Below are 15,062 nucleotides of genomic sequence, written 5' to 3'. Positions count from 1 at the left end.
ACATTATATTTATATCTTGAAAATCATCTTCCAAGTTGATAAGCAAAAATGCTTTCTCTAAGAAGTTTACCATACTAATTAATTATTCACTGTTTACAATAAGTTTTGTCGATGCTGGTTACCCGGAAACTTAAGTATGGGGGTATGAGGAGGGAGTACAAAGACCGTTACGGATCAATTTCGCAACCAAGATAATAAGCATAATCTCATATGTAAGACTGCGATTAATTAAGCAGAGATGGTTATAAATTGAATTGACGTGTGTATATTGAAAGGTTTACGTTTCAATAGCTTTATGGAAAAGTTTCCCTTTTTGAACAGAATCAACTTCAAGAACTTACCGGCTAGGAGGATCAACCGAAAATTCACAAGGATCGAGGATCCTCTTCAGTTCCCAGGTTTGTAACACCTAGAAACACCGTCTGAATACGTAGAAAAACCGACAGTTGCACCGGCGTGTCCTAGTTATAAACGCTTACGCTATTGAAAAATAAAAAAATGAAATGTAGAGAAAAAAAATTAAATGTTTCGCCTTTATGTAAAGCCATATGTCAGAACGATCGGTAATTTTTCTTTGACATCTGCCTTCGGACCCGCGCACGTGGGCTAGACTCGCGCTCATAATCACATGCATTACTTTACAACGGATAAATACCGTATTACGATAAGAAAATTGACATGCGGCTTGAAAAACGTTGACTCGAAGCGGATGGAAGGGCAATAATTGATTATTGAGTTTATAAGATGTAATTACATAAACGCATGCGGGATATTCGTTATGTTGCCCGAAATTATGTCGGAATTGAGTTTCGACGATGTCCTGATTTTTTTGGACTAAACTTGTTTGAAATTTTGCAACTGGAAAACAGGTTTTTTTCTTTTAATTATCAGATAACATAAAAAATTAAAGATTTAATGATAAATTAGTATAAGGTGTGTATTTTCTTAGTTTAACCGAAATTGCAGCGCAAGTACCTATTAAGAGGATTGGCTAAGACGTGAGAAAGACAGCTTGTTAAGACCGGTCGGACGGCCGGCGTAAGTGTGTGTACGGATGCCCGTTAATCGCAAAATGGTTGTCATTTGAAAAGTGAGTGACTTGAACGGTGGATTACTTACTACGATACGGCTGGGAGGGCTGATGTTTAGCCCAGAAGCCTAGCGCTGCAGCGGTGTAGTCCAGGTTGGCGGAGGTCGGAACGCGAAGTCCGGTACGGTACACGGATCCACTCTTCGTCGGAAACGTGCGAAAGGCGGAGGAAGCGCTGAAAGGAAGATGACGAAGAAAGAGAGAGAGACGTTAAGGAGAAAAAGTGTTGTACGATTGAACGAGCGATGCGTTTTGGGAAGCTATGCAGTTGGTTGTCCCGACCGGTCCACACCCCACTCCTTTGCCGAAAATTCGCAAGGTGTAGAGACCCCCTCCTCCTGAGACTTTGCAAATCCCCTCTACAATATAGTCTTGGCCCACCCGAAAAAAAAGGCCAACACTCAAGAGAGAAGTGTTTTTGGCGGTTCCTATGACATTTGCCACCGTTTACTCGGTGCATTTTGCAAGGACGCGTACTGTCTAGGCTCGCCTCAAGGCCGTTCCTCGTCTTTTTTTCCCTTTGGCCGACCCAGTGTCTGCGATGCGGGATCTCAGATCGCACTGCATCCCGTGCATTTCCTGTCCTCTAAGAAACATGCGACATAAGGACAAGAATGAATTGGGCGTGGGGAGTTGCATGCATGCTCATTCTTCCCCGAACAATCAGCCTTTGCGACTAAGATGTGGCTTATTCAAGCCATACCATTAGACAAACTTCTCATAATCTATATTATTTGAAAAGTAAACTTTTCAATCCGGTTGGTTTTCATATAGAGAACCCCACTGAAGACCGGTTATCATCTTATGATCCTTTCTTCTATCATTATGAATAAATGAGAAGATTCTGAAGAGCATCACTATCAGGATCGATCACACTGAATAAATTTTTAATATCAGCAGTCGAACAAAGGTTTGACATTTCTTTTACATTGAATCTTGGCATCTGGGTAAACTTAAACCAATAGTGTTTAGCCCATCCTGGAAGTTTTCCAATGTTTCTCCATTTTTCATATGCATTTGCATTTTTTTTCAACATCCTTGAAAGGATCAAGGGTGAGGAATCAATTCGAGTTAATCAATTACAAGTTAAATAAAAAAAAAATACGAAAAGGCGTCTGGTCGTAATAGGAAACAGCAAGAACATGCGGACCGCTCTCCATCGGTTTTGTATCGACCTATTGAACAATTGATCGACTCAGACCATGTAGCTTAACAAGCAAATTAGACGAACGAGAGTTTTCCACTTTTTCTACACTGAATTTTTTGGCAGAGTATCGATGAAAGTCAAACCAGAAAAATATACTACCATTAATGATTGTTAAATAATTCTCATTGCTGAAAAACAAAAGTTTGGACTTATTTGTTATTGAAACGCGATACTTTATATTTAAATTTCTTGGTGTTCTTCTTGACTTGATTCTTATGTTTTGAATGCAAGTTTGTGAGATGTAGTATTTCATTTTCATTCTGAGCCTAACAACCAAGTGACGAGGCACATCAAAACAAATCTTAAATCTCCTATGGAGTGCTTTCTAGGACTAGTTAGCTTGTTATACTAGGTTTTCTTATTCGAGATGTTTGTTATCTATTATTTACATTTTTTCATTGGAAATTTGGTAAATTGTCAGTCTTTTCTTTTTATGAAAATATCGTCAAAGAAATCAGGAGCCAAACAATTACAGCTTGAAAACGATAAAAATCGAAAAGAGTAGTTTGAATAGAAGGTTGCCTGGTCGTAAGGCCTAGTACGCACTGGGATTCTTTGAGTCGACTCTTTGAATCTCCGGAGAGTCTCGGCTGCGTCTAGCCTGAGTCAGGGCTGCCCCGACTCATTGTTGCGATGAATCTGGTGTGTTCCGGGCTATTTTCGGACTCTTTTGCATCCCATCCGATATGGGATTCTTTGACTCAATGTTGCGCAACATTTGCCAGTGCGGACGTGCATCGTAACGAGCGCTCTTGCTTCATTTATTTAGTTGACGTTGTAGTGTTTTCTTGAAGGTTTTGACAGTATGTTGTATAAAGGTATGTTGTGGAGTACCAAGTTGGCATTACCGTTTTTTCGAAGACATGCATTCCCATCGTGTTTGTGGGATGTATCATTTACGGAATACAGAAATCGGGAATTGAAAAGCAAAACATTGAACGGTTTGGCCCAAAAAACAATGAATGATGGCTTCGCACACTTCTGGAACGAAATCTGATATTGATTGTTTTGAAATCCTGAAGATGTACGTACATGAGGCTAATATTCGAGTCTCCTCTCGCAAGGAACCAGAGTGGCAGCTAATCTGTTGGCCGGAAAGATAGATTCTCGAAAGTTGGTATCTTTCTTGGAAATTTGACCACCAACTTTCATTAAAATGGTTTCAAAATCGGTCGGGGACATCCTCAAAAAAATTCTGAACCCTGCGCCATATTTAATCGTAACGTGTCCAAAAGATTTTTCCCGCGCTGATTCCCGCCGTGAAATATTTGTCGAACCCATCATCTTTTGGACGTTTTTTAATGAACCTCCGATTGGATTTACTACGTACAATGCAAAAAAGAGCAAGGGGAATCCCTTTAAGAGCTAGTTCCTCTGTCATTTTCACAGGCACTGATGAATGTGAACTGAATCTGGACACGATTCTTTGTCGCCGAGCAGAGTCTGGGCTGCGTCGCAACAATGAATCTAAGCAGCCCCGACTCTGCCCCGCAACATGAATCGACTCAAAGAATCCCTGCGCGTACTAGGCTTAACATGAACCAGCGAGAACGTGCGGACCGTTGTATATCGATTTCGCATCGACCTACTGAACAATTGATCAACTCAGACCATGTAATTTAACAAGCAAATTAGTAGATCGAGAGTTTTCCACTTTTTCTACACTGAAGTGTTTGGCAGAAAATCGATGAAAGTCAAACCAGAAAAATATGTTTTACTACCATTAATGATGGTTAAATATTTCTCGCTGCTGAAAAATTTAGACTTTTTTTGATGTTATGAAGTGATCCTTTATATTTAAGTTTTGTTTTGATATCCCTCTTCACTTGGTTCTTATGCTTAAGATGAAAGTTTGTGAAATGTAGTATTTCGTTTTCATTCTGAACCTAACAACCAAGTGACAAGGCACATCAAAACAACTCTTAAATCTCCCATTGAGTGTTTTCTAGAAGCAGTTGGCTTCTAACTAGGTTTTTCTTTCGAGAAGAGAAAAGAAGTCTTTCGACCAGCATGGTTAAAAAATTATCAATGTATTTGCTTTCCGGTACTAGTTTTTTCTTTCTTAAGAAGTTTGTATTATTTATTCCTTTTCATTGGCAATTTGAACAGACGAACAAATCGTAACACACTAACAGCGAGAACGTGCGGACCGTTGTCGATCGGTTTCGTATCGACCTACTGAGCAGTTCATCGACTCTCAGACCACCCATGTAATTGTACAAACAAATTAGTGTTTACTTCTTGAAGTAAGCTTTCGCTGGTAATAATGATCAATTACCATACCGTCCAAAACAATTTTTGCCCATGATTAGCTTTTTTGTTCAAGGTGAAACGGCCGCAGAATTTTCTTGTACTTCTTGTTGAATGAATAGTGTAAGAAAAATTTTCTGACTGGTTTGAATATGTAAAAATTAGAATAAAAATAACCAAATGTCTTCTTTAACAATTATTATGTAACGGTCGTTAAACGTAGTCGTTTTGGAATCGGAAAAACGAAATAGTAAAAACACGTTCCAAAAGTTGATGTTGATCTAGTTAGGCCTAAAAAAGGAGTAAAAGCTAACCAATTATCTTTATCCAATGACTGAATCGTGTTGAAATAAATTTTTTCTCATTCAATTTTCATCTGATTGAGTCAAGTTTAGTTTTGGACTGATTTTGACAATCACTAACAGTAACAATTATTAATTTATGACATGTGCACTTATTTATCTTTCTGCCTATTAATCTGTCTTTAGTCACCATATTTTCATGTCATAAATTGGATTTTTCCGAATGAAAATCGTATTGCAGCAGGGCTCATTCAGATGGGATCCTAATTTACGACCGACGCCTCCATCCATATTTACATAGTTGTCAAAAGTTTCTAAATACTGACTGAATGTAGTTTTTATAACGGTTCCGAATTTCACAATATGCAAATCTTAACATCATTAAAACATGTAAACACAACGTGGAATGGCAAATAGTAAAAACGGTTTGAAACAAACCTTTGTCATCTTCTTCCGCTCTTTCTGGCGAAATTTTATCTCCCAGCACGATTTTAAGTGTATTTCACAAAATCAAGTGAAAACATTCGAATCACTTGTCAAGCTTTCGGCCTTTATAAGACCATCATCAGTCTATTTCTTATATTAGCGTAGCAGAATGATGAAAAAACACTGACGACATCGACTACGAGGTCTCGAAGTCCATGCCAACCTCATCATTTTGCTATGTTAAATAAGTAGGATGCTGCCCTGATGAAGGTCTTATACAGGCCGAAAGCTTAGCAAGTGATCACAGAGTTTACTTCTTTCTCTACCTGACCAAAATCAGATCCCAGAGACATTCGAATTTACATAGTCATTCGATCTGAAACGAACATGCTACCTCCTAAGTAGATTAAAATCTTTTGATAAGTAAACACACCCACAAAAAATGAATGTTACTTATGAATTAGAATAAAAGTATGTTTGACTTCCCTTTCTTTTATATTGACTAAGCTAACGGTGAATCTATTTATGTAATTAATAATCAACTTTTTTTTTATAGTGATCCGACCCTGCAGGAACATGTTGGCCGACATCAAACCCAATTCTTCGCAGTAAGTTGTGTCAACTTTGCGTTTTCCGCTGAAATCGCTTTCCTTGAGTTCTATCACGTTAATAAACAAAAGGAGATTCCGCGAAGATCGCCTTCAAATATTAATTCCCACTGCCATTGTTATTTTGGTTTGTGTATTCCGTCGAAATTTAGAAATTCTCGGGTGAAAACAAAGGAAAAATGGGGGAAAAAATATAAACATAGAAACATCCATTTTAGAATGAAATTAGCATGACAAAATATAAACATAGATAGCCCATTGCAATTCTAATAACATAATAGCTCATGATTAATTAAATTACACCACCAAATTATTATTTTTTAATCTACAATTAGCATAACATAACCCCAATAAATAATATTAGAAGTTACACAATGAAGAATCTTCAAATTGATGCTAGTTGTTAACCTTGCCTGCAATCTGGTGCTTTATGACCTTCCTTTCACTGTACGAAACACTTGTACTTGCTCTCTGGCTTAATCCGAAAATTTGGCATTGAACTTAACTGCATAAGACGTCTTATCTGAAACCGCAACGGGTATAATTCATTGTTTTATACTCCCCCGCATTCTTAATATCCTGATCTCAATAACATGACTGGAAAATCGACATTACGTGAATCAGTGTCGAATGTAAAAATAAATAAATAAAAAAACGGCTACGGTAAATAAATAACAGAACGGTATCTTGGCATTGTCCCCCTACGATAATATTTTTTACGTCTTTAAAAACGAAAATGTGTAATATTTAAAAGAAATGTTTTAATCGATCAATTGAGCCCATAAACATTTTCAATTGTTAGTTTAAATTTTGTTTACTATTTAACGTTTAAATTCTCCTGGGGTTTTTAAAGATAAATTGACAAGATAAAAGATAAAGAAATTACTGCACGATAAGTCAATAGTGATCACATGTTACTAACACAAATTGAAAGTCCTTAATATTATTAAAAAATCGTTTTAGAAATAATAAAACTGATATTTATCGTATGAAAATTTTCAATATATAATATTACATTCATACACATAATTTAACAACAGCTCATAGTTTTAATAGTTTATAACTAATTGCACTCTCTTACCACACACGAGCGCGCCACACTTACAACTAGATTTGAAGAAAATTAAAAATCAAAATATCATCCACATAAAATATGAATTAATAATAATAATAATAATAATAAATTGCCTTTATTTATAATTTTTGACAATATGCAGTTCAATCTGGATATATAATATGTTTAAGCAGGCTTTTCCCATGGTCACAGGACCGTCAGGGGAGTACGCACATGTATATATAAATAGTATAAGCTATGAATGTTTTAACAAAGCAATAGAATGTAATATTAATTATCAACTTATCTTAACGCTAGTTTAATGATATAATTCATGCAAAAAATAAATAAAATGAATAGAAATAAAATAAATAAATTAAATAAATTTAAACAATAGTAACATATAACAGTTATCCATAATATAATACAATAAATACATAAATAATAAATATATGTCATTTTACATGCTATTAAAATTACTCTAATAAATTGTTCTTTAATATTAAGCTAAACAGGTGTGATGAAGATTTAATCATAATTAAATTCTTAATAATATAACCTCTCTCTCTATACTTCCATGCCATTCTACAATACTCGACTAATTTGGTCCAGTCTTTTTCTCCTCGTAAGTATACAAGCAACTCTTCAAATGAATTATATTCACTTATAAATATAATATAAACAAAAACGTTTTACAACAGTATAACACAAAAAGATTTTAATATATTTTAATATAGGTTGAGTTGGGAAATTTTTGTCCGAGGGAATCGGAGTCACGATAGCTCAAGTAGTTAGAGCAGCGGCGTATTCAACCGAAGGTCGTGGGTTCGAATCCCGCTCGTGCCATTGACTTTTTTATCACAACTAAAAAAAACCTTAATTAATTGTAATATATTAATTGGTCTAGCGGACCACGAAATTAGTGAATTTAATGATTTACAATGAAGTATACTTCCTAAAGCTCTCCGTGGCCATTTTATTTGTCGACGAGAATCCAATCCATCATAAAAGATTATCTCAATAAAAAAAAAACTTTAGGTGAAAAGAATAATTAATTGTAATAATTAATATAGTCACTTAGACCACTAAACATAAATGGATTATAAAAAAACTTCTTGAATCTCCTAGATCTCAGACCGAGAAGTCCAATTCTAGTTTGGATTTTAGGTACACAATTTTATTTACTATTTAAATGAAAAATAGACAAATCGAACAGAAAAAACTTCCTACTGGTTTTGCTTAACATCTGCCCATCAAAAAAAACCTTCTGGTTTTTATATGAAAACATGGCCAAAGTTGTAAATGCATATTTTTTCAGCCTTTTAGGTCACAGACCTGCGCTAGGTATCATTTTTTAGACAATTTACGCTGAACAAGACAGTTTTTTTAAATGTTTTCCTAGCTTTAGTCATTCATCAGTAAATTCAAAAATTCAGGAACGTGTTAATTTTTCCACTTTTTTTTGGTTAATTATGGCCACTAAACAAATATGGATTATTTTAATATATATCGATTATAATGCCTTTTTTTAATTTAGACTTTAACTGTCTTTCTGACTCTCTCTCTCTCTCTCTCTCTCTCTCTCTCTCTCTCTCTCTCTCTTTCAGTCACTTTAAAAAATTTCATTCCAGTTCCTATCCTCATACTTTTTTTCACTTCAATCAACTTTTCACTATTTTCATGTAACAAAATAAATATTTAACATCAAAAATGGTGAATTCTGACAAGGTCAATTGCTTAATTTTTTATCCATGGACCTTACCTAGCTTTCGAAAGTGCAGACGACTGCAGGCCGTATCTCCTGCACTCCCACTGGGTCTCTCGAGTCTTTAAGTCCACCAACCCGGATATAGTGCATACAAGGCGAAGTTCGTAAGGTTCTAGGTATTAACTAACAAACCGGGGCTGAAACGAACGTTACAAGGAGTACAATACTCAGGTCGCGGTGCACCAGGCGTTTTCTAGCCAATTCAATTAGTTCATTGAAAAAGATTCCCCCTTTAAACTTATATTATTCGAGTAATTTCATCCTCTTAGACACTTATTCGTTTCTTTTCTACTGTTGATCTGTGAAATTGGACATTGGCATTTTGAAAGTATGTCTTTTTTGTCCCTCTATGCATGATTTTTGGTTCATATTCTAACTTTTTATTCAAGTCCAATAGTAAGAATAGTCTTGAAACAAACTAAAATTATAAAGAATATATTGTCTTAGTTCAAGAAAGAAACATATTGTCAGATATATATAGTATTGTAATGTAACCATGATTTGACCCAATTTATGATTATATATCTGTTCGAACTTGAATAAATTTCTTGGATTTTCCCCCAATTTTCTGTCGGAAGTACAAACCTGTTTACTAGAGGGCTTTCTTATGCAAGGGAATAAAATACGTAAAGAAAGGGATTTTAAAATGTTAGGGAGTACAGTAGGCTTTTAAAAAATAGACGCATTAAAAATACATATATAGGACAAAACTTTCCGTGTTTCCTTTCCGTTGCGTGACTTCGTTCGCTCGTTACTATATAAACTTTTTTTCGAAAAAAATTCTAATCCTTTACTTGAAAACCAAGTTGAATTTATTCAATGATTCTCAATAGATATTGCCCGTAAAGGCAATTTATTCCTAATAAACTTCTCAGAAACGTGTTTATAATTAAAACCATTTTTTAAAGTTATTAAAATATTGGCCATTATTGACACAACAGATTGGGTCCGACGATCACGCAAAGTCAGAAATTATCATATTAATTCGTATTCCTTATTTATCATATCGTGCATAAACCAGTTGCCCTTCGTCAGATCTCAAACATTATTATTATTATGCTGTCTCGTATTTGTTGGTGTTTCATCGAATACATTGACTGACATATCGGACATGTGATAATTCCATGGCATCCATTTCATTATAAAATGGTTTTTGCAGATTTTGGATATTGGTTTTGAAATTTTAGGATTGTCTTTTACGTTTTCTTTTTGAACAACCTGCTTGGTCATTTGTGTAAATTTCATAAATATTATGTAGAGTATGTTGAACTAATTGGCATTTTCAGAAAAGGATGACTACTTGAACAAACTACAAATAATTAATGGAGCAGTCAAACACCTAGTCTACAAACTTATAAATATTAAAAATACATATTTTAAGAAGAATAAGAATAAGTGAGCTCTTCTGAAAGAATGAAGTGAAGATTTCACTTATTTGGTTCATGTGATGTTATGATATCGTGACAGGTTGTTAACAGCAAGTTAGCCGAACGCAAAGTATACAATTACCTAAGAAAACTTCAGCATAGTTTAAATAGCTTTTAAATTATAAGTAACGTTTTATTTACGAACAGGATGAAAATTCAGTTGGTTCTCGTTTTAAATTATCAAAGACGTGAAAAATGATCGGTTTGTACTTAAACATATAAATCTAACTTAATTGAATCCTTGTGAATTTATTTTTTCATTTTTTGTTTGCAAAGGTTTATCAGATTCTACAGGTTCTTTATGATTTGACAGTAACAGAACCGTCGAGGTCAATCCATTTTCGTGACACGGGCGGATTTAGGGATTGGGAAATTTATAATATCCTAGTAGAATCCTGTCCTTTTAAGATTATAGTCCGGATAGAGCCGGAGATCTTAATCCAGATCAGTTTGATAATGCACGATCTTAGTAAAACTGCATTGATTTTGTAAACTACGACTAACTTCAGACGGGCTCTCCTCCTAGAATGGAAGTTCAATTAAGTTTTGTTGACTTTTAAAATTTTAATCCAATTTTCTATCGGGAAAAAATAGTCACGACTCACATCGCGTGTTAGAGGCGTCGTTGCGGTCGATCACGTGGACTGGGTCCTGCACAATCGAGCTTTCGTGATCCTGCGAGCCACATATATATTATATATATATATATATATATATATATATATATGTATTTTCATCGCTATGCTGACCTTGTTTTTTCCCACAGCGTACAGGTCGATAGGGTGCTGTTTCGACTTCTATCCCTTAAGATCAATTAATTATTGTGCTATGGTTCTGTTATATTTGTTAAACATCGAAGCATTTCATGAGATAGTGAACATGCACATCGATTGATATTTGCATATAAAAAGACCTCAAGTCATACGAATTAAGGAACTTGGTTTTTCACTAAACTGTACAATATGTGTTTGTAATTTGTAACTTTTAACCATTGGTTGTTTCTATTTACCTATACGAATTTTCCATAATTGCTTAATTATGAATTCGTTTGCGAAACATACAATACAAACTTAGCAAGGCTAACAAGGGGAAGCAATGAACGTACTGAAATATTTTTTTGGGTGATAAATGTCAAAGTGTTTTTCCAATGGGTCCTACGTGCAGAGAGAAAAAAAATGTAAGTAATCGAAGTTTAGAATTAATTTCACTAATTTCGTGGTCCACTTGACCAATTAATATGATACAATTAATTAAGGTTTTTTACTTGAGATAAAAAAGTCAACGAGGGAATATTCAAAAGTTGGGGTTGAGATGGGAAGTTGGTGTCCGAGTGGATCGAGGTCACGATAGCTCAAGTGGTAGAGCAGCGGCTTATCTAGCCGAAGATCGTGGGTTCGAATCCCGCTCGTGCCATTGACTTTTTTATCTCAACTAAAAAAAAACCTTAATTAATTGCAATATATTAATTGGTCAAGCGGACCACGAAATTAGTGAATTTAATGATTTAAAATGAAGTATACTTCCTAAAGCTCTCCGTGGCCATTTTATTTGTCGACGAGAATCCAATCCGATTACCCGAAATTTGAAAAATGGCAAAAAGGAGAGAAAAGTCAAAAGGTGGGGTTGAGATGGGGAGTTGGTGTCCGAATGGTTCGAGGTCACGTTTAGTTCAAGTGGTAGAGCAGTGGCGTATCTAGCCGAAGATCGTGGGTTCGAATCCTGCTCGTGCCACTGACTTTTTTATCTCAACTAAAAAACCTTAATTAATTGTAATTTAGAATTAATATTTTACTAAGTCACTAGGATACTATGTAAAAAATGTATTTTGTTGCTAGCGATAGAATGGGTATCGTAAATATTAGTATACATAAGTTATGAGTGAGCGAACGTGGTAAAGTAGATTGAAATAATATTTTTAGCAAGAAACAAAGCAGATATTCGTTTTCTCATACCCGAGAACCCTTCAATACAAATTTTGAGAAAATCAAGGCTTCCAAATGCCTCCGATTTTTTTCCAAAAATCACAAAAAATGTCATAACTCAAAAGCGACAGTATCGACTCGCAGACAACTTTATATGAATTTAGAACCCTACAAACTGCACATAATGGCGCAAACGTTGGCTTTGTTAATAAATTAAAAGCGAAGATCAAAAATAAAACTTTTTGTTAATTTCATTTTTATTTTTCTCACTTATATTCGGGTTAAATCTAAACATTTTTCATAACATTAAAGAAGAAATTGTCTAGTTTCTAACGGTCGTAATAACGTTGAATTTGGTTAAAATTCAGAGGGATTATCCACTGTTAAATGGAAAACCAAACATCAGTGAGAAAAAAATGGCCCCATCGAATTCAGCCAAAACATCTATTTTTTATTGTTATCAAAATTTGTATTTAATGGGTGCTTAAAACTAATTCGAATCAATTCTGTTAGTAAACTCAATGAGTCTTTTGGTATTTGCAATTTTTGTGTATCTAACCTTATTGTATTCTTCTTTATAATATGTTGCAATTACTTTCTTACTCTATGTAAATGTAATATTTAAATTTTGTAATATTTGTAATAAAATGTAATATTTAAAAAAGCCTTTAATCAATAACTTGATTTTTTCAATTTGTGTCTAATATTTTTCGATCTAGGATCACAAAAATCAGTTATACGAGTACTTGATTTGTTGGGAATAGAATTTCTGGTTTTGCTGTCTTAAGCTTTCGTTTTTCCAGTCAAATTATATATTTTTTGTTTATATTCTCGATAAATATTTTCTACTCACTTGTATTAATTTTATATTTTCTAGGAAAAACAATACCACCGTGATTAGCGAAAAGGTAAAATAGGGTTATTCTTACCACATTGAAGTTAAGTATGTACTTGAATGCTTGAAGAGAATTTCTTGTTTCCCCGTCTGGAATCTTCGTTTTTCCAAATAGTTTTATGAAATTCGTCATGTTTGGTGAAAGATAAAATTCCGGCGAAAATTTGTTTTGTTCGATAACGTGCTAGTTTTGAAGACTCTAAAATGCATCCTTATTGCCTAATAGATCTGATTAGTCCAATGTGTATCAGTTTGCTGCTTGTAGTATTGCTTGCCTTGTGAGGAATATAGGAAGTTTAAATAATGTTTTCAGCCTGTGTCTGAATCCTCTTTTTTATTGTGAATTAAAAGGTATTGTCAAATTTGTGTTAGTACGACGGTATATTCATTTTATGACGAAAGTTCGGTTTAATATTTTTGCTAATAGCTCTCGAAGGAGATTTTTCACGCCTTTCCTCTTTGTGAGACTATTTCATTACAACGATACATTTTAATAGTGAAACGGGAGTTCCGCTTCCCAAATGGAAACTTTTAATGGAACAACGTCGAATCGTTGGGCCTGAATTCGTCACGTTATTGTAATAAATTTTTTCCATCGGGCGCTGCCCCCGCGCATTTCCAATTTTCTGCACATCCTATCGAGGGAATACAATTCCGGTGCATGGGAACCGCCGACGTTTTAAACGTTTGAAGAGCACATTTTACGAAATTCGCGGGTGGCGGCCCAATTGCCGGCGGAGTCCCGGAAGATTAATTGTTTTTGCTGAATGTTTGTAAACAGAGATGCAGTTTATGCATTCCTACATTGAATTAAGCTGGATTTGAGATATTGACTTCAGTTTTTGACCAATCGCTTTGCTCTTTTAATAATCAAATGTGGACGAGCTGGTCCATATTCTATAGCACAAAAATTGTACTGCTCATCAAATTCAATATATCACGGTAATTCAGTATATTACATGGAGTGTTGACAGTGCGATTGACTATGTACAACTGCACAACTATGTACATATACACTAATAAATATACATTTATATTGTGTTAGTGGTATGTTCATTCAATAGCCTCATCCTATAGTCTAAAAGGTTTCCTTTCCTAGAATACCTTTTTCGCGCTTTCACCCAAAAGATTCCTACTGTGTATCCGTAATATATGGAAGAACGTCTGTCTATTCCTTCTTTGAGTTTTGCCAACGTTATTTGGCTGTCTTTTCCATTTTCAAAAGATGCCTCTCCAATTTCGTTCCATGATGGATGCAGCTAACAATGTGGTGGCTGTGGTTTATCTATAGGCTGGTTTGAATCCTGATAGTTGGATTTTTTTATTAACGTAAAAATATCTGCTATTTCTCCGATTTTCAAATCTATTGGAACCAGTTCTGCAACGTCGCAAGCTGCTTGAAATGAAATAGTTGTATATCCATGTATTATGCTTATTAGCATAACCGTTGAATTCCTTTTATTTTCTAACGATTTCGTTGTGTTTTATGCCTGCCTCCGCAAAATTCATTTCACGTTTCTTCCCACGCCGTGGTGAATCTCGCACAGGATAATTCAATTTGTATAAAAGTTTGCACGTCTTTATTATTTAAAAGAGAGAGAGAGAGAGAGAGAGAGAGAGAGAGAGAGAGAGAGAGAGAGAGAGAAACGATTCATTGGCCAAAATCACGTTGAACAGGTTGAAGATTAATCTATTTTTCCATCAAACCCAACAGTTAACTTTCTCTCTCTATCTTTCCCTTCCTTTCTCCCTCACTTCCACTCATTCTCTCTTTCTTTCCCTCACCCCTTCTCTTCTCTTGTTGCTCTGTTTGGTGTGTATGTGTATGTGTTTGTGTTTGTGTTTGTGTATGTGTATGTGTATGTGTGTGTGTGTGTGTGTGTGTGTGTGTGTGTGTGTGTGTGTGTGTGTGTGTGTGTGTGTGTGTGTGCGCGCGCGCGCGCGTGCGTGCGTGCGTGCGTGCGTGTGAGTGTGTGTGTGTGTGTGTGTGGGCGCCAGTGTCTTCCCACTTTCTCTTTGTATACCCCTTTCTTTCACTCACAAAACATAAACAATAAAATATATTAACAATCACCTCAGGCGATATTACTTTAACCCGTCTGGTTTCGCTCTA

At 35.1% G+C, this 15,062-nt stretch overlaps 1 protein-coding gene across 2 annotated transcripts in view; it reads right to left on the bottom strand.

The window, feature by feature from the left end:
- The window catches only part of LOC106669311 (broad-complex core protein isoforms 1/2/3/4/5), a 109,350-nt gene extending 107,999 nt beyond the window's left edge, over nucleotides 1-1,351 (bottom strand). Inside the window, exon 1 of one of the 2 annotated variants that reach the window (XM_014398699.2) lies at nucleotides 1,120-1,351. The gene's annotated coding sequence lies outside the window, so the exon portion shown is untranslated. Of the gene's footprint in view, nucleotides 1-341; nucleotides 390-1,119 lie in introns of those variants that run through there. The other variant, XM_014398700.2, reaches the window with a different exon arrangement.
- Between the last annotated feature and the right edge of the window lie 13,711 nt (nucleotides 1,352-15,062).

The sequence above is a fragment of the Cimex lectularius genome, unplaced genomic scaffold, assembly GCF_000648675.2.
Source record: "Cimex lectularius strain Harlan isolate CLEC.00 unplaced genomic scaffold, Clec_2.1 scaffold35, whole genome shotgun sequence".
Classification (NCBI taxonomy): Eukaryota; Metazoa; Arthropoda; class Insecta; order Hemiptera; family Cimicidae; genus Cimex; species Cimex lectularius.
The sequence above is the reverse complement of the archived record's forward strand: the minus strand, read 5'-3'. Positions and strand labels throughout refer to the sequence as shown.